Raw genomic sequence first — 19803 nt, 5'->3', positions numbered from 1 at the left:
TTTTCTTTTTTAAAATTCCCCTGGCTATTCGGGGTCTTTTCTGATTCCACACCAATTTTAAAATAATTTGTTCCAACTCTCTGAAGAAAGTCCATGGTATTTTCATAGGGATTGTATTAAACGTGTAAATTGCCCTGGGTAACATTGACATTTTCATAATATTAATTCTGCCAATCCATGAGCATGGAATATTTTTCCATCTCTTTGTGTCTTCCTCAATTTCTTTCAGAAGTGTTCTATAGTTTTTAGGGTATAGATCCTTTACATCTTTGGTTAGGTTTATTCCTAGGTATCTTATGCTTTTGGGTACAATTGTAAATGGGATTGACTCCTTAATTTCTCTTTCTTCAGTCTCATTGTTAGTGTATAGAAATGCCACTGACTTCCGGGCATTGATTTTGTATCCTGCCATGCTGCCAAATTGCTGTATGAATTCTAGCAATCTTGGGGTGGAGGCTTTTGGGTTTTCTATGTAGAGTATCATGTCATCAGCAAAGAGGGAGAGTTTGACTTCTTTGCCAATTTGAATACCTTTAATGTCTTTTTGTTGTCTGATTGCTGAGGCTAGGACTTCCAGGACTATGTTGAATAGCAGTGGTGAGAGTGGACATCCCTGTCTTGTTCCTGATCTTTGGGGAAAGGCTGCCAGTGCTTCTCCATTGAGAATGGTATTTGCTGTGGGCTTTTCATAGATGGCTTTAAGATGTTAGGAATGTTCCCTCTATCCCTACACTCTGAAGTGTTTTGATCAGGAATGGACGCTGTATTTTGTCAAATGCTTTCTCTGCATCTAATGAGAGAATCACATGGTTCTTGTTTTTTCTCTTGCTGATATGATGAGTCACATTGATTGTTTTATGAGTGTTGAACCAGCCTTGCATCCCGGGGATAAATCCTACTTGGTTATGGTGAATAATCTTAACGTACTGTTGGATCCTATTGGCTAGTATCTTGTTGAGAATTTTGACATCCATGTTCATCAGAGATATTGGTCTATGATTCTCCTTTTTGGTGGGGTCTTTGTCTGGTTTTGGAATTAAGGTGATGCCGGCCTCATAGAACGACTTTGGAAGTACTCCATCTCTTTCTATCTTTCAGAACAGCTTTAGTAGAATAGGTATGGTTTCTTCTTTAAACGTTTGATAGAATTCCCCTGGGAAGCCATCTGGCCCCGGACTTTTTGTGTCTTGGGAGGGTTTTGATGACTGCTTCAATTTCCTCCCTGGTTATTGGCCGTTCAGGTTTTCTATTTCTTCCTGTTCCAGTTTTGGTAGTTTGTGGTTTTCCAGAAATGCATCCATTTATTCTAGATTGCCTAATTTATTGGCATATAGCTGCTCATATGTTTTTAAAATCGTTTGTATTTCCTTGGTGTTGGTTGATCTCTCCTTTCTCATTCGTGATTTTATTAATTTGAGTCTTCTCTCTCTTCTTTTTAATAAGGTTGGCTAATGGTTTATCTATCTTATTAATTCTTTCAAAGGACCAACTCCTGGTTTTGTTGATCTGTTCCACAGTTCTTCTGGTCTCGATTTCGTTGAGTTCTGCTCGAATCTTTATTAACTCTCTTCTTCTGCTGGGTGTAGGATCTATTTGCTGTTTTTTTTTCTTTTTTCTCTAGCTCCTTTAGGTGTAAGGTTAGCTTTTGTATTTGAGTTCTTTCCAGTTTTTGGATGGCTGCTAGTATTGCGATGTATTTCCCCCTCAGGACTGCTTTTGCTGTATCCCAAAGGTTTTAAACGGTAGTATCTTCATTCTCATTAGAATCTTTATAATTTCTCCTTAATTTCCTGGTTGACCCTTTCATCTTTTAGCAGGATGGTCCTTAACCTCCACGTGTTTGAAGTCCTTCCAAACTTCTTGTGATTTAGTTCTAGTTTCAAGGCATTATGATCTGAGAATACACAAGGGACGATCCCAATCTTTTGAAATCGGTTCAGACCTGAATTGTGATGCAGGATGTGGTCTATTCTGGAGAAAGTTCCACGTGAACTTGAGAAGAATGTGTATTCATTTGCCTTTGGATGTAAAGTTCTGTAGATATCTGTGAAATCCATCTGGTCCAGTGTATCATTTAAAGCTCTCGTTTCTTTAGAAATGTTGTGCTTAGAAGACCTATCCAGTGTAGAAAGCGCTAGATTGAAGTCACCAAGTATAAGTGTATTATTATCTAAGTATGTCTTAACTTTGGTTATTAAGTGATTGATATATTTGGAAGCTCCCACATTCGGGGCATATATATTGAGGATTGTTAAGTCCTCTTGTTGGATAGATCCTTTAAGTATGATATAGTGTCCCTCTTCATCTCTCACTACAGTCTTCAGGGTAAATTTTAGTTTATCTGATATAAGGATGGCTGCTCCTGCTTTCTTTTGGGGACCATTTGAATGGTAAATGGTTCTCCAAACTTTAATTTTCAGGCTGTAGGTGTCCTTCTGTCTAAAATGAGTCTCTTGTAGAGAGCAAATAGATGGGTCCTGCTTTTTTATCCAGTCTGAAACCCTGCGCCTTTTGATGGGGTCATTAAGCCCGTTCACGTTCAGAGTTACTATTGAAAGATATGAGTTTAGTGTCATCATGATACCTATTTAGTCCCTGTTTTTGTGGATTGTTCCAGTGGACTTCTTCCTAAAGGGGAATTTTGAGAGTCCCCCTTAAAATTTCTTGCAGAGCTGGTTTGGAGGTCACATATTCTTTCAGTTCCTGCCTGTCTTGGAAGCTCTTTCTTTCTCCTTCCATTCTGAATGAGAACCTTGTTGGATAAAGTATTCTTGGCTGCATGTTTTTCTCATTTAGGACCCTGAATATATCCTGCCAGCCCTTTCTGGCCTGCCAGGTCTCTGTGGAGAGGTCTGCTGTTAATCTGATATTCATCCCCATATAAATTAGGGATTTCTTGTCTCTTGCTCTTTTAAGGACCTTCTCTTTATCTTTGGAATTTGCAATTTTCACTCTCAAGTGTCGAGGTGCTGAAGGGTTTTTATTGAATTTAAGGGGGGATCTATTTCCTGGATCTGAATGCCTGTTTTTCTGCCCAGATTAGGAATACATATTCTGGCCCTCTGGCCGTTTCAGCGCCCTCGGAAACCCCAATTAAATGTAGATTTTTCTTCCTCACACTGTCACTTATTTCCCTTAATGTATCCTCATGATCTTTTAATTGTTTGTCTCTTTTTTCCTCAGTTTCTCTCTTTGCCATCAACTTGTCTTCTATGTCACTCACTCATTCTTCCACCTCGTTAACCCTCGTCGTTAGGACCTCTAGTTTGGATTGCATCTCATTCAATTGATTTTTAAGTTCTGCCTGATTAGATCTAAATTCTGCAGTCATGAAGTCTCTTGAGTCCTTTGCTTTTTTCTAGAGTGACCAGTAGCTGTATAATAGTGCTTCTGAATTGGCTTTCTGGCATTGAATTGTAATCCAGATTTTGTAACTCCGTGGGAGAGTGGACTAGTTGTGATTCTTTCTTTGGAGGTGAGGTTTTCCTTCTAATCATTTTGCTCAGTGCAGAGTGGCCAAAAACAAGTTGTATTGGGAAAAGGAGAAAAAGAGGGAAGAGAAAGAAGAAAAGAAAAAGAAAAAAAGAAGATAGAAAAAGAAAAAAAAGAGAAGAAAAGAAAAAAAGAAAAAGGGGGGGAAACAGAAATCAAAAAACAAAAAACAAGGGGGAGTATCCTCTGATTCTGTATACTGTAAATCCCTCGACTTCCCCTGGAACTTTCCAGTGCTGCTTGGTTAATAATTTGTTTTTCCCCTGTCGGTCTAGCTGGTCCTCTGGGGGAGGGCCCTGCTGTGCTGATTTTCAGGTGTTAGCACTTGGGGGAGCTGCTCAGCCCCCTGCCTGGTGCAGGGCTCAGTGCGGGTTGTTTACCCCGCGAGGCCCCAGGAGGAACAACCGCAGTGGCGGGGCCAGCTCTGGAGCCCTGGAGTCAGCTCCTGCAGTAGCCCCAGAGCTCTCCGTCTGCAGGGCCTGGAGGCTCCGGGCCGGGCCGCTGATCTGCTCAGCTCGGGGCAGGAGCGTCCTCGCTGTCCTGGGCCCTCCCGGCCTCTGCCTGTCCCGGGGGAGGCCAGATCCTGGGCTGTGTCCCCGGCGCCCTGGGCTCCCGGCCTGTGCTGGTGGGTTCACGCTCCCGCCCCGCAGGCCCCTCTCCGCGAGCCGCCGCCCGAGCCCCTCCGAGCTGCTCCGGGTCAATGCGTGCGTGCGCTGCAGCCCTTTAGGGAGCTCGGCGCGCTCTCCCCAGGGCGCGGTGTCTGTTAGTGTCCCAGGGGGCCTGAGGGCACCCCCGCCCTCCTGGGGTCCTGCTCCAACTGCCTGTGAGCCCCTTTCCCCCGGGAAGGTCGGTGCAGCTCCTGCTCCTCCGGGACGGGGCTCTCCTGTCCTGGGGACACTCGCCCCGGCCTCAGCCCGGCTCCTCGCGGGGCCCCTCCCCCTCGGAGGCCTTTTGTTTCTTTATTTCTTTTTTCCCGTCTTCCTACCCTGGTAGAAGCGCAAACTCTTCTCACTGTAGCATTCCAGCTGGTCTCTCTTTAATTCTCAGGCCGAATTCATAGATTTTCAGGATGATTTGAAGATTATCTAGGTAATTTGGTGGGGACAGGTGACTTGGGGACCCTACTCTTCTGCCATCTTGCCTTTTCTCCTCTCTTAATATTAGAGATATTTGGATGGCTGCATTGAACTCATATCATCCTGCAAATAAATATCCTTTTTAAATTTATTTTTATTTTTTTAGAGATTTATTTGTTTTAGAGAGTTCAAATGAGAGAGAAAGAGAGAATCTCAGGCAGACTCCCTGCTGAACCCAGAGCCCAATACGGGGCTCCATCTTACCGCCTTGAAATCATAACCTGAGCTGAAACTTAACCCATTGGGCCACCCAGGCACCCCTAAATAGCTTTTTAATATGCAAACACAAGCACTAGATTTAAGCAAAAACCTTCACTCCATAAAGAAAATGTGCTATCCTCCCTTACTTATATTTCTGTGACTACTGAATGAATATACCAACAACTGGAGAAGATAACAGAGCTTTCTTTTCTGCTCTACTAAAGTTCACCATGTATTTTTTTATACTAAGCCTTGTGTAGACTTTAACTTTTGTTCAATATGTTTTAGTATCTCAAAATCTCCAGAAAAGTTGAAATTCGATGCATTTTCTTTTAAAAGGATAAAAGGTTTTAAAATCCACTTTTATGGTTCTCCTTGGTGACTGAAGATATTAAACTAAATTAATGATAAATTGAAAGGACAACTAAACCAAGCAGATGTAGGTGAAGAAATTTTTCCATTAGAGTAACATTACTGAAAATGCAGATTATAGTAAGAGATGTATTTGGCTAAATTTTAGGGAGCCACTTTATGAAGTAAACTCAAAAAAAGCATTTCATTAAAAAAAGGCATTTCAAAGCACTTTTCCTAGTGCTGATATTTAAGAAAGACAGAGAAGGGAAAATATTAAGGCCTGGGATTAATGAGATTTATAATCTAGTAGGAGAAGGAAAATAAACCCACATGGATATGTGTGTGAAAAGGACAACCATACAGTATATTACTGAAATAAATTAAAACCCTAACATCAGGAAGAGTGCTCACTTTGGCAGCACAGATGCTAAAGTCAGGAAGAAAGTTTTTTCTTTCTGTCTCAGCCACCTCTACTCTCCACTTACAGATACAGCTTACCTGACAAACATCCTAAAGCTTAATTGGTACCATTTCCTTCCTGGCATCTTGAGCAGAGCAAAATATATTCTCCACTATCCTAGCAACTTCTAGTCAAGATTCTCATCTAATATGATTCTTATATAAATATTCAGTGCCCTTAGAATTTAAAATAATGACTGTGATTTGGCAGATCAGTAATGTTATTTTCTAGACATATTTTGCCCACAGTATTTTTTCCACACAGTCCTCCATGCCATCAGATATGATGCCAACCTCAGAAGCAAAAGTTACTTTCACTTCATTCCGGACATAACTTCTCATCTTTTCTAAGTAGCATCCTTTAGTTTTGTGAATATCTTTATTCCATTTTAGAGACCCATCTTCTTCCCATTATGGTTGATAGTATTCATAATTAATTGAAGGTGAATGTATGTTACAAACAGAAATTTCTTTTTTTTTATGATAGTCACACAGAGAGAAAGAGAGGCACAGGCAGAGGGAGAAGCAGGCTCCATGCACCGGGAGCCCGACGTGGGACTCGATCCCCAGTCTCCAGGATCGCAACCTGGGCCAAAGGCAGGCGCCAAACCGCTGCGCCACCCAGGGATCTCCACAAACAGAAAATTCTTTAGAACTCTGGAGAGGCAATCATTCATCATATAGGTAAAAATAATGGCATTGCTTCTGCCTTCCTGGAGCTTATGGGCTGGGAAAGACATAGAAGGTCTTTACTTCTCAGAGATACTGTTTCTCTTTAGTTCATGTCAATAAATGTCCCTGAATCATTTCAATGAATTTTCCTCTTTCTTTTCTCAATTCTGTCCACAGATACCAGATTAATTTTTAATGCCCCTCTCTTATCTTATGACTCATTTGCATAAGAACCTAAATGATTCCTGTATGCCCCCCAAATCCCCCCACCCCTGCCAGTATTAAACTCCTTAGTGTAGTATATAGGCTGTCTGCAATTTAATTCAACTGATCCTTCCAATCCTCTATCATAATGTAAGAACTTACATTTAACACTGCATTAGGGACATGTACTTTGATGACTTTTTGCATGTATTTTCTGATTTGTAGCTGACAATAATTATATGAGATATGTAGTATGTATGCTGATTTTTTTCAGATGAAGAAACTAAAATATAAAAAGTTTGCACCATCACCTATTTCCACACAGATAATGAATGCTGGCTCTGGGATTAAACTTAGTGTTATTTGATCTCACTTGTTCACTACAGTAAGTTAAATAATGGCCCCCAAAGATATCAGGTCCTAAACCCTGGAACCTGTAAAACCTGATATCTTATTTAGCAAAGCCTATGCAGACACATCTGCATAATTAAAGTAACAATCTGGAGGTGGAGCAATTACCTGAATTAAATGGATGAACTCTTAATGCAATCACAAGTGTCACTACAAAAGTGAGGCAGATAGAGACTTGACACAGACACTAGAGGAGGCAGCAATGTGACCATGGAGGCAGAAGATGGGAGTGATGTGACTACAAACCAAGAAATGGCAGCAGCTACCAGAGCCTTCAGAGGGGAGTACCCTCTCAATACCTTGCTTTTGGCTCAGTGATATTTATTTCAGACTTTTGGCCTCTGGAACTTGGAAAAATTGTTTTCTATTGTTTAAAGCCTCCAAGTTTGTGATCATTTGTTACAGCAGCCACGGGAAATTAATGCAAGAACAGAAACTCTGTTCTACACTGCCACCTATAGGCAAATTCTCTGGTTCCCAAATCAGAATCCTCTCAGTAGGAATTAGATGGCCACAGATCTGGATACAGGGACATTACTTCCAAGCCTGCAGTAATAAATACTTGAGTAGAAAAGTCAGATAACCCAAACCTGAAGGAAATGAGGTACCCAGAGTCCAGAGATACTCTTCAAAAAAAAAAAAAATTGCATCAAATTAGAATTAGAGAAGCATCACAGAAGACATAGGCCAAGAGCAACCCTAAATAATGATGTTAGCTTCCTTTACTTGTTATACTGAAAGAAAAGTTGATTCTTGAACTTGTCAGTCCTAATCCTGCAAGATAGAGAGAGCTACTTGTTTCTTTTTTTTTAATTTTTTATTAATTTATGATAGTCACAGAGAGAGAGCGAGAGAGAGAGGCAGAGAGAGAAGCAGGCTCCATGCACCGGGAGCCCGACGTGGGATTCGATCCCGGGTCTCCAGGATCGCACCCTGGGCCAAAGGCAGGCGCCAAACCACTGCGCCACCCAGGGATCCCGAGCTACTTGTTTCTAAAGGGAGAGATTCCCATGTAAGAACAAACTAGTAAGGTAGGTTTAATGAATGTAGTCACATGTACTCATTGTTGGGTGAACAGCTGCAAGTAGGTGTATGGTTTAATGACGTGGCAACATAAAAACAGATCTCTGGGTATATGTAAAGCTTTGGGCTTTGACTGATTCTACTCAACATGTACATCATTAAGTGCTAGCAACAGAAAGACACCAGGATCAAGATGCAGATTTCGTCACCTAGGGCTACACATCATTCAGTGACAAATTATAATAAATTAAACCAGATTGAATTTATAGGCACAGCTTGGAGATATTGTGTCTTCAATTCCAGACCACCAAAATGAAGCAAGTATCTCATGAAAGTGAATCAACTGAATTTTTTTTGGTTTTGCACTGCATATAAAGGTTATGTGTATACAATATTGAAGTCTATTAAAAGTGTGCAATAGCATTATGTCCAAAAAACACAATGTATATACCTTAAATTTAAAAATACTTTATTACTGAGATGCACGGGTGGTCCAGTGGTTGAGCATCTGCCTTCAGCTCAGGGCATGATCTTGGAGTCCCAGGATGGAGTCCCACATGGGGTTCCCCACAGGGAATCTGCTTCTCCCTATGCCTAGGTCTATGCCTCGTTCTCTTTCTGCATCTCTCATGAATAAATAATTAAAAAATAAAAATACCTTTATTACTAACAAATGCTAACCATCATGTGAACTTTCAGTTGGTTGCAATCACTGATCATAGATCCACGTAACAAATTAAATAATAATGAGTAAGTTTGAACTGCAAGAAGGACACAGAGACATGAAGTGAGAAATGCTGTTGAAATAAAAATAACACCAAAAGACTTGCTCAATGCACGTTTGCCACAAACTTCAATTTGTAAAAAAAAAAAAAAAAAAAAAGATTTGTGTGAAGCACGATAAAATAAGGTATGTCTATATAAAAAAGTGTTAAAGTGATTAGTTATTAAAGAAAAAAGGGTTTTTTTTCTCATAACATTTATCAAAATAAATTCTCAGATGAATTAAAGGCATAATTGTGAAACAATGAAACTACTGACATATAGTTGATAATATAGGTGAATTTTATATGAACATGGATAGAGAAAGCCTTTTTAAGCATAAAAGTCATAATGATATCACCAAGATGGCAAGAAAAATGATCTTCTCCAGTTCCCTCAGAGAAAAACCAACTAGGAGTATCTATAGTCAAGGCATCTTTGTGAAAGTCCTAGAACCAAGGATGAGGCTGGAGTATCTACTTGGCTCAGAAAAAAATAAAATAAAATAATGCATTTGAAGGGTAAAAGGAGCAGTTTTACTTTGACCTAATCACCCTTTCCCAAAACCAGTGCAGTACAGCAGAAAGATATACTCCCAGAAACCTCTGATTTCTCCAGTGTGAAAAAGCCCAAGGGAGGGTATCCAGCTTCTCCACTGTTATGAGTGCTTCTAAGGATGCCTACACTTCAGTCTCATCTCACAGGGACCACTGGAGAAATAAATAGCATAAGACTTTCAAGCATCAGAGATGGAGAGGGAGAAAGGGGCTCATAGCAATTAAGGCAGGGATCATGGTAAGCTGTGGTTTGGGGAGTGTAAGTACCTGAACAGAGCTCTTAGCTAAGAGCCAGAGTGAGAGCCATTTGGAGAACCAAAGTGATGGTGCTCACTTCAGCAGCACATATACTAAAATCGGAATGATACAGAGAAGATTAGCATGGCCCTTGCACAAGGATAACATGCAGCATTCCATATTTTTTCAACTTCTGGTCTTTGGCCTTGTCAGAATCATCCAGGGTGAAATTTACTTAGGTCATGGTTGATATTCTTGACTCAGCCCGCTCACATACAGCCACTCTGCACTTAGCAAAATGACTAGAAGGAAGAATTCAACACAAAAGAAAGAATCAGAAACAGTACTCTCTGCCACAGAGTTACAGAATTTAGATTACAATTCAGTATCAGAAAGTCAATTCAGAAGCACAATTATAAAGCTACTAGTAGCTCTGGAAAAAAAGCATAAAGGATTCAAGAGACTTCATAACTGCAGAAATTAGATCTAATCAGGATGATATTAAAAATCAATTAAATGAGATGCAATCCAAACTGGAGGTCCTAATGATGAGGGTTAATGAGGTAGAAGAAAGAGTGAGAGATATACAACACAAGTTCATGGCAAGGAGGAAGCTGAGGAAAAAAGAGAAAAACAATTAAAAGACCATGAGGAAAGGTTAAGGGAAATAAATGATAGCCTGAGAAGGAAAAATCTACATATTGAACAAATCATAGCTGAGAACTTCCCTAATTTGGAGAGGGAAACAGGCATTCAGATCCAGGAGATAGAGATATCCTCTATCAATAAAATAAAATAAAATAAAATAAAATAAAATAAAATAAAATCAATAAAAACCGTTCAACACCTCAACATTTAAGAGTGAAACTTGCAAATTTCAAAGATAAAGAGAAAATCCTTAACGTGGTAAGAGACAAGAGATCCATAACTTATATAGGGAAAAATATCAGATTAACAGCAGACCTCTCCACAAAGACCTGGCAGACCAGAAAGAGCTGGCAGGATATATTCAGGTCTTAAATGAGAAGAACATACAGCCGAGAATACTCTATCCAGCAAGGCTCTCATTCATAATAGAAGGAGAGATAAAGAGCTTCCAAGAGATGCAGAAACTGGAAGAATATGTGACCACTAAACTAGCTCTGCAATAAATGTTAAGAGGGACCCTGTAAAATAAATAGGAAGCCCAAAGAACCTACCCACAAAAACAAGGACTGAATAGGTATTATGGTGACACTAAGTTCATATCTATCAATAGTTACTCTGAACATGAATGGGCTAAATGATCCCACCAAAAGACACAGGGTTTCAGGCTGGATAAAAAAGCAAGACCCATCCATTTGCTGTCTACAAGAGACTCATTTGAGACCTAAGGACACCTCCAACCTGAAAATGAAAGGGTGGAGAACCATTAACGTTCAAATGGTCCTCAAAAGAAAGCTGAGGTGGCAATCCTCCTATCAGATAAAGGTTATCCCAAAGACTGTAGTAAGAGATGAAGAGGGACACTATGTCATACTCAAAGGGTCTATCCAACAAGAAGACTTAACAATCATGAATATTTATGCCCCTAATGTGGGAGCTGCCAAGTATATCAAACAATTAATAACCAAAGTAAAGACATATTAAATTATAATACACTAATAGTAGGAAACTTCAACCTAGCACTTGCGGCAAATGACAGATCTTCTAAGCACAACATCACCAAAGAAACAAGAGCTTTAAATGATACACTGGATCATATGGATTTCACAGATATCTACAGAACTTTAGGTCCAAACACAACTGAACACACATTCTTCTCAAGTGCACATGGGACTTTCTCTGGAATAGACCATATTGGCTTACAAACCAGGCAATACCAAAAGATTGGGATTGTTCCCTGCATATTTTCAGACCACCATGCTTTGAAACTTAAACTCAATCACAAGAAGGAATCTGGAAGAAACTCAAACACATGGAGGTTAAAGTGCAGCCTGCTAAAAGATGAAAGAGTCAACCAGGAAATTAGAGAAGAATTAAATAAGATTCATGGAAACTAATGAGAATGAAGATACAACCATTCAAAATCTTTGGGATACAGCAAAAGCAGTCCTGAGAGGGAAATACATCACAATATAAGCATCCCTCAAAAAATTGGAAAAAACAAATACACAAGCTAACCTTGCACCTAAAGGAACTGCAGAAAGGACAGCAAATAAACCTATACCAAGTAGAAGAAGAGAGTTAATAAAGATTCGAGCAGAACTCAATGAAGTAGAGACCAGAAGAACTGTAGAACAGATCAACAAAACCAGGAGTTGGTTCTTTGAAAGAATTTGTAAGAGAGATAAACCATTATTCAGTCTATTGAAAAGAAAGGAGAAAGGACTCAAATTATAATATTATGAATGAAAGGTGAGAAATCACAACCAATACCAATGAAATACAAAATTTAAAATAAAAAAAACCATGTAATTTTATATATATATAATAATAAAAATATTATTATAATATTTTAATAAAGCAATTTATTTATACACCAATAAATTAGTCAATCTAGAAGAAACAGACACATTTCTGGAAAACCACAAACGACCAAAACTGGAACAGGAAGAAACAGAAAACCTGAACAGGCCAATAACCAGGGAGGAAATTGAAGCAGTCATCAAAAACCTCCCAAGACACAAAAGTCCAGAGCCAGATGGCTTCCCAGGGGAATTCTATTAAATATTTAAAGAAAAAACAAAACCTATTCTACTAAAGCTGTTCTGAAAGATAGAAAGGGACGGAATACTTCCAGACTCATTTTATGAAGGCAGCATCACCTTAATTCCAAAACCAAAGACCCCACCAAAAAGGAGAATATAGACCAATATCCCTGATTAACACAGTTGCAAAAATTCTCAAAAATATACTAGCCAATAGGATCCAACAGTACATTAAGAAGATTATTCACCGTGACTAAGCAGGATTTATCCCTGGAATGCAAGGCTGGTTCAACACTCTTAAAACAATCAACGTGATAGATCATATCAACAAGAGAAAAAACAAGAACCATATGATACTCTCAATAGATGCAGAGAAAACATTTTTTAAAAGATTTTATTTCTTCATGAGACACACACACATACACAGAGAGAGAGAGAGAGAGAGAGACAGAGACACAGGCAGAGGGAGAAGCAGGCTCCACGTAGGGAGCCCAAGGTGGATTCGATCCTGGGACTCCAGGATCAGGCCCTGGGCTGTAGGCGGTGCTAAACCACTGAGCCACCCGGGGGGCCCCAGAGAAAGCATTTGACAAAATACAGCATCCATTCCTGAACAAAACTCTTCAGAGTGTAGGGAAGGAGAGAATATTCCTCACCACCTTAAAAGTCATCTATGAAAAGCACACAGCAAATATCATTCTCAATGGTTGGAAATACTGAGAGCCTTTCCCCTAAGATCAGGAACACGACAAGGATGTCCACTCTCACCACTGCTATTCAACATAGTACTGGAAGTCCTAGCCTCAGCAATCAGACAACAAAAAGAAATAAAAGGCATTGAAATTGCAAAGAAGTAGTCAAACTCTCCCTCTTCACAGATGACATGGTAAGGTACCTATAAAACCCAAAGACTCTACCCCAAGATTGCTAGAACTCATACAGCATTTCGGCAATGTGGCAGGATACAAAATCAATGCTCAGAAGTCAGTGGCATTTCTATACAGTAATAATGAGACTGAAGAAAGAGAAATTAATCAATACCAAAATCCCATTCAGGTTTATTGCACCCAAGCATAAGATACCTAGGAATAAACTTAACCAAAGTGATAAAGGATGTATACCCTAAAAACTACAGAATGCTTCTGAAAGAAATTGAGGAAGACACAAAGAGATGGAAAATATTCCATGCTCATGGATTGGAAGAATTAATACTGTGAAAATTTCTCTGCTACCCAGGGCTATTTACACATTTAATGCAATCCCTATCAAAATACCATAGACTTTCTTCAGAGAGTTGGAACAAATCATCTTCAGATTTGTGTGGAATCAAAAAAAGACCCTGAATAGCCAGGGGAATTTTGAAAAAGAAAACCAGAGCAGGGGGCATCACAATGTTGGATTTCAAGTTGTACTACAAAGCTGTGATGATCAAGACAGTGTGGTACTGGCACAAAAACAGACACGTAGATCAGTGGAACAGAATACAGAACCCAGAAACGGGCCCTCAACTCTATGGTCAACTAATATTCAACAAAGCAGAAAAGACTATCTCCTGGAAAAAGGACAGTCTCTTCAATAAATGGTGCTGGGAAAATTGGACAGCCATGTGCAGAGGAATGAAACTAGACCATTCTCTTACACCATACACAAAGATAAACTCAAAATGGATGAAAGATCTAAATATGAGACAAGAATCTATCCAAATCCTAGAGGAGAACACAGGCAACACCCTTTTTGAACTTGGCCACAGAAACTTCTTGCAAGATACATCTGTGAAAGCAAGGGAAACAAAAGCAAAAATGAATTCTTGGGCCTTCATCAAGATAAAAAGCTTCTGCGCAGCAAAAGAAACAGTCAACAAAACTAAAAGACAACCTACAGAATGGGAGAAGATATTTGCAAATGACATATCAGATAAAGGGCTAGTATCCAAGATCTAAAAAGAACTTAGTAAACTCAACAGCAAAGAAACAAACAATCCAATCATGAAATGGGCAAAAGACATGAACAGAAATCTCACAGAGGAAGACATAGACAAGCACATGAGAAAATGCTCTGCATCACTTGCCATCAGGGAAGTACAAATCAAAACCACAATGAGATACCACCTCCCACCAGTGAGAATGGGGCAAATTAACAAGGCAGGAAACAACAAATGTTGGAGAGGATGCGGAGAAAAGGGAACCCTCTTGCACTGTTGGTGGGAATGTGAACTGGTGGAACCACCCGGGAAAACTGTGTGGAGGTTCCTCAAACAGTTCAAAATAGAGCTGCCTTATGACTCAGCAATTGCACTGCTTGGGGTTTTACCCCAAAGATACAGATGCAGTGAAAGACCGAGACACCTGCACCCCAATGTTTATAGCAGCAATGTCCACAGTAGCCAAACTGTAGAAAGAGCTTCAGTGCCCATTAAAAGATTAATGGATAAAGAAGATGTGATCTATATACACAATGGAATATTACTCAGCCATTTAAATGACAAATACCCTCCATTTGTTTCAATGTGGATGGAACTGGAGGGTATTATGCTGAGTGATGTAAGTCAATCGGAGAAGGACAAACATTATATGGTTTCATTCATATGGGGAATATAAAAAATAGTGAAAAGGATTAAAGCAGAAAGGAGAGAAAATGCGTTGGAAATATCAGAGAGGGAGACATAACATGAGAGACTCCTAATTCTGGGAAACAAGGGGTAGTGGAAGGGGAGGTGGGTGAGGAAATGCGGTGACTAGGTGATGGGCACTGAGGATGGCATTTGATGGGAAGAGCACTTGGTGTTATACTATATGTTGGCAAATCAAACTCTAATAAATAAAAAATATACAAAAAAATGAGAAGCGAAGAAAAAAAAAGTGATGACGCCCCAACCCAACTGGCTGGGTTTGGTTCTGTGTGTCCACCTAAAGGTCTCTATAAGGAATGCCTGGGTGGCTCAGTGGTTTAGCACCTGCCTTCGGCCCAGGGCATGATCCTGGAGTCCTGGGATCAAGTTCCGCATCAGGCTCCCGGCATGGAGCCTGCTTCTCCCTCTGCCTGTGTCTCTGCCTCTCTCTGTGTGTCTTTAATGAATAAATAAATAAAATCTTTAAAAAACAAAAACAAACAAACAAAAAAACAAAGGTCTCTATAGACAGAGCCATCTTACAGCCTGCTCACACAGGGAAGGAAGTCAGCAAACCCACCCAGTGTGGTACACTGCCTCACCTAGGAGCCTAATCAATGATCTATGAGAGGTCACACAGCCCAGGCTATGACCTCACCTAGACAAAGAGCCAACCCAGTAGATCTGTTCAATTGTTGAGCAGAGACTACAGCCCTTCTTATTCAGGACACCTCAATAGTGACCATGGACATCCTTGGAGCTCAACATACAGGACACAGAGCATAGCCAATGGCCCTGTCCAGCACTAGAACCCAGCCCACAGCCTTGCCTGATTGCTGAGCACAGCCTGAGGTCCCCCCTAATCCCAAAGAGACTTTACCTGAATGCCGAGTCATGCCAGAGGCACATCTGGATTGGGGGCACAGCCTGTACTCTCACCCTACCAGGGCCAATTGCAGACCCAGCCTGCAGCCCCACTCATAAGCAAAGTAAAAACTAGTAGCACCACTCTGCCTGTGACTCCAGCCCACCAGAGGTGAATGCTGATCCAGCTAATGGCTCCACCTGACCATGAAGCCAATACAAAGCCACTCAACCAGGGAGCCAGCCAGCAAGCAGCCCAATCTGAATGCCAAGCTGAGTCAGCAGGCTCACCTAACCAAAGAGCTCAGCCAGGAGTACTCCTATCTCAGAGAAGAGACAGAAGCCTCACCAAATTAGAGACCCTAACAGTAAGCCCCTCCTGCCCTCAGTTACTTCCATCTGACCCATCCAAGCCCCACAGTGAACTATTATTGGTTTAAAAGAGAATGCTGAAACTATAAGATAGGGTACATAAGCCTCATGGCACTAACAAAGAAAAACCCTGTAGTAGATGAGCAAAGTATTGAGATAGAAGAATCAAAGCACACCACCACAAAGGGTCATCAAATCAGAAAAATAAGACAGCAAGGGACAAAGAAGAGAATATAGGAATTACAAAACAGTCAGAAAAAAACAATTAACAAAAGTTAAAAAAGAAAAGAATACAATTAACAAAATGGCCATAGGAAGGCCCTACCTATCAATAATTACTTTAACATTGGTGGATGAAATTCTCCAATCCAAAAACCTAGAGAGGCTGGGATGGTTAAAAAAAAAAAACAGGAAACTAGATCCAACAATATGCTGTCTACAAGAGATTCACTATAGTTTTAAAGACACACATAGATTGAAAGTGAAGGGATAGAAAACATTCCATACAAATGGTAACCAAAAGAAAGGAGGAATGGCTATACTTCTATCAGAAATAGAGTAAGTTTCAAATAGTCACAAGAGACAAGGAATGTCACTGTATAATGATAAAAGGATTAGTTCACAAACAAGCCATAATAATTGCAAATATGTATGCATCCAACATCAGAACATCCAAATATATAAAGCAAATAATAACAGAGCTGCATGGAGAAATAAACAACAATACAATAAGAAGGGTTTTAATATTCCATACCCAATAATTGATGGATTACTCAGACAGAAAATCAATAAGGAAAGAACACTACAGTGTTATCTGACTGTATATACACATGATTGCATATAACATATGACTATATGATCATATATTGTTATTCAACACTAGATAGTGATATGTGAAAAACACTATAGATCAAATAGACGTAGCAGACATATATAGAACATTCCACCCAACAGCAGCAGAATACACATCCTTCTCAAGTGCAGACAGAACATGTTCCAGGACAGATCATATGTTTAGACACAAAAAAGTCTTAACAAATTCAAGAAAATTAAAATTATATCACATGTCTTTTCTGACCACTATATAGATACAAATAAGAAGAGGAAAGTTGGGAAATTCACAAACATAGAAATCAAAACACACTACTGAACAAACTATGGATCAAAGGAGAAATTAAAAAATCTTGATATAAATGAAAATGGAAATATAACATGCCAAAATTTATGGAATGCATTAAAAGCTGTTCTAAGAGGAAAGTTCACAATCATAAACACCTACATTAAACAAAGAAATATCTCACATAAACAATCAAACTTTACAACTCAAGGAGCTTGAACTAAGGTCAATGGTAACAGAAGAAAAAATAATTAGGATTAGAATAGAAAAAAATGAAACACAGAAGAATAAAACAAAAGACTAACAAAACTAAAAAAAATTTAAAAGAATTAGTTTTTTTTTAAAAAACTACACAAAATTGACAAGCCTTTCACTAGGCTAACCAAGAAAAAGAGAAAAGACTCAAATGAATAAAATTATCAATAAAAGATGGATATTACAATTGAAACATCATTCCAAAATATCAGAAGAGGGCAGCCTGGGTGGCTTAGCAGTTTAGCACCTGCCTTTGGCCCAGGGCCTGATCCTGGAGACCAGGGATCGAGTCCCACATCAGGTTCCCTGCATGGAGCCTGCTTCTCCCTCTGCCTGTGTCTCTGCCTCTCCCTCTCTCTCTGGCTCTCATGAATGAATAAATAAAATCTTTTATATCAGAAGAGACTACGATAAGCAATTATATACCAATGAATTGGATAATCTAGAAGAAATTGTACATTTCTAGAAACATACAACCTAACAAGACTGAAGCAAGAAAAAAAAACAATATCTGAGCAGAATAAATATGAGAAAAGCCATTGAATCAGTAATCAAAAACCTCCCAAAACAGAAAAGTCCAGGACAAGATAGTTTTACTCATGGATTCTACCAAACACTGGTGAATTTAAAGAATCAAAGCCAATCCTTCTGAAATCCTTCCCAAAAATTGAAGAAGAGGGAATACTCCCAAATTCACTTTATAAGACCTCCACTATCCAGATACAAAAGGCATGGGATCCCTGGGTGGCGCACGGTTTGGCGCCTGCCTTTGGCCCAGGGCGCGATCCTGGAGACCCGGGATCGAATCCCACGTCGGGCTCCCGGTGCATGGAGCCTGCTTCTCTCTCTGCCTCTCTCTCTCTCCATGTCTATCATAAATAAATAAATCTTAAAAAAAAGGCATATAGATACTAAAGGCCCAATAGCCCGATGAACATAAATGCAAAAATTCACAACAAAATACTAGTTAATAAAGTTAGCACATTAAAAGGATGGTATGCCACAAAGATGGGATTTATCCCTAGGATGCAAAGAAGGCTCAACAAACACAAGTCAATAAACATGATACATTAATATATCGTTGGATAAAAATCACAGAATCCTCATAGCAAAAGCATAATAAAAGCATTTCATAAAATGCAACATGACAAAAATAAAGCCCATATGTAATATAATTAAAACTTCTGGAAGAAAATATAGGGTTAAAAACTCCTTGATGTTGGTCTTGGTAATGAGTTTTTGCATAGAACACCAAAAGCACAAGCAACAAAGCAAAAATAAACAAGTGGCTCTACATCAAACTAAAAAAGTTATCTTTACAGCAAAAGAAATTATTAACAAAATACTTAATAACAGAATAATAATGGTGACACAAAGAATAGGAGAAAATACGTGTAGACCATATGTCTGATAAGGCATTAATTTCCAAAATATTTAAGGAACTTCTACAACTCGATACTTAAAAAAACAAAGAAAACCCCAAATAATTCAATTAAAAAAGGGGCGAAGGACCTGAGCTGATATTTTTCCAAAGAAGATATCCACATGTCCAAGAGGTACATGAAGTTGTGCTTAACATCAGTAATTACCAAGAAATACAAATCAAAAACACAAAAAGATATCACCTCACACTTGTGAGAATGACTATCATCAAGAAGACAACATATGTTGGAAAGGAAATGGAGAAAAGGAAATACTTCTGCGCTGTCAGTGGGAATGCAAATTGGTGCAGTAGGTATGAAAACAGTATGAAGGATTCTCAAAAAATTTAATACAGATTCTCAAAAAATTAAATACTCTATATGATCTACCAATCCCACTTCTGGGTATATATACCTAAAGGAAATGAAATTAGTATCTTTAAGAGATGCCTGCATCCCTATGTTCACTGCAGCATGGTTCACAATAGCCAAGACATATAAAGAACCCTAAGTCTCCACTGACAGATGAATGGACTAAGAAAGTATGGTGCATAATACCGACATATATTCAAATACAGGTGTGGGCACACAGGAATACTAAAAAAGAAAAAATCTTGGGGCACCTGGGTGGCTCATTTGGTTAAGCATCTATCTGCTTTTGGCTCAGGTCACAATCCCAGGGTACTGGGATCAAGCCCCACATCAGGCTCCTTGCTCAGCGGGAAGCTTTCTTCTCCCTTTCTCTCTGCCCTCCCTGCCCCCATTTGTGGTCTATCAAATAAATAAATAAAATCTTAAAAAAAAAAAAAAGAAATCCTGCCATTTGGAACCACATGGATGTATCTTGAAGTCATTATGCTAAGAGAAATAAGTCAGACAGAGAAAGATAAATGCTGTATGATCTCACTTACATGTGGAATTTATAAAATCAAACTCATAAAAATAGACAATAAAAAGGTGTCACCTGG

At 39.3% G+C, this 19803-nt stretch overlaps 1 long non-coding RNA gene and 1 pseudogene across 4 annotated transcripts in view; both read left to right on the top strand.

Moving 5' to 3' along the window:
• LOC140629464 (uncharacterized) overlaps window positions 1-19803 on the top strand; it is a 64677-nt gene that overhangs the window by 12189 nt on the left and 32685 nt on the right. For 2 of the 4 annotated variants that reach the window (XR_012027299.1, XR_012027298.1), the window contains exon 4: window positions 6130-6454. This is a non-coding gene — a long non-coding RNA (uncharacterized lncRNA). Of the gene's footprint in view, window positions 1-6129; window positions 6455-7763; window positions 10547-19803 lie in introns of those variants that run through there. The other 2 variants (XR_012027300.1, XR_012027301.1) reach the window with 2 other exon arrangements.
• On the top strand, window positions 9598-9694 carry LOC140629466 (U6 spliceosomal RNA; annotated as a pseudogene).

The sequence above is a fragment of the Canis lupus genome, assembly GCF_048164855.1.
Source record: "Canis lupus baileyi chromosome 5 unlocalized genomic scaffold, mCanLup2.hap1 SUPER_5_unloc_8, whole genome shotgun sequence".
Classification (NCBI taxonomy): domain Eukaryota; kingdom Metazoa; phylum Chordata; class Mammalia; order Carnivora; family Canidae; genus Canis; species Canis lupus.
This window is presented reverse-complemented; position numbering and strand designations above follow the sequence as displayed.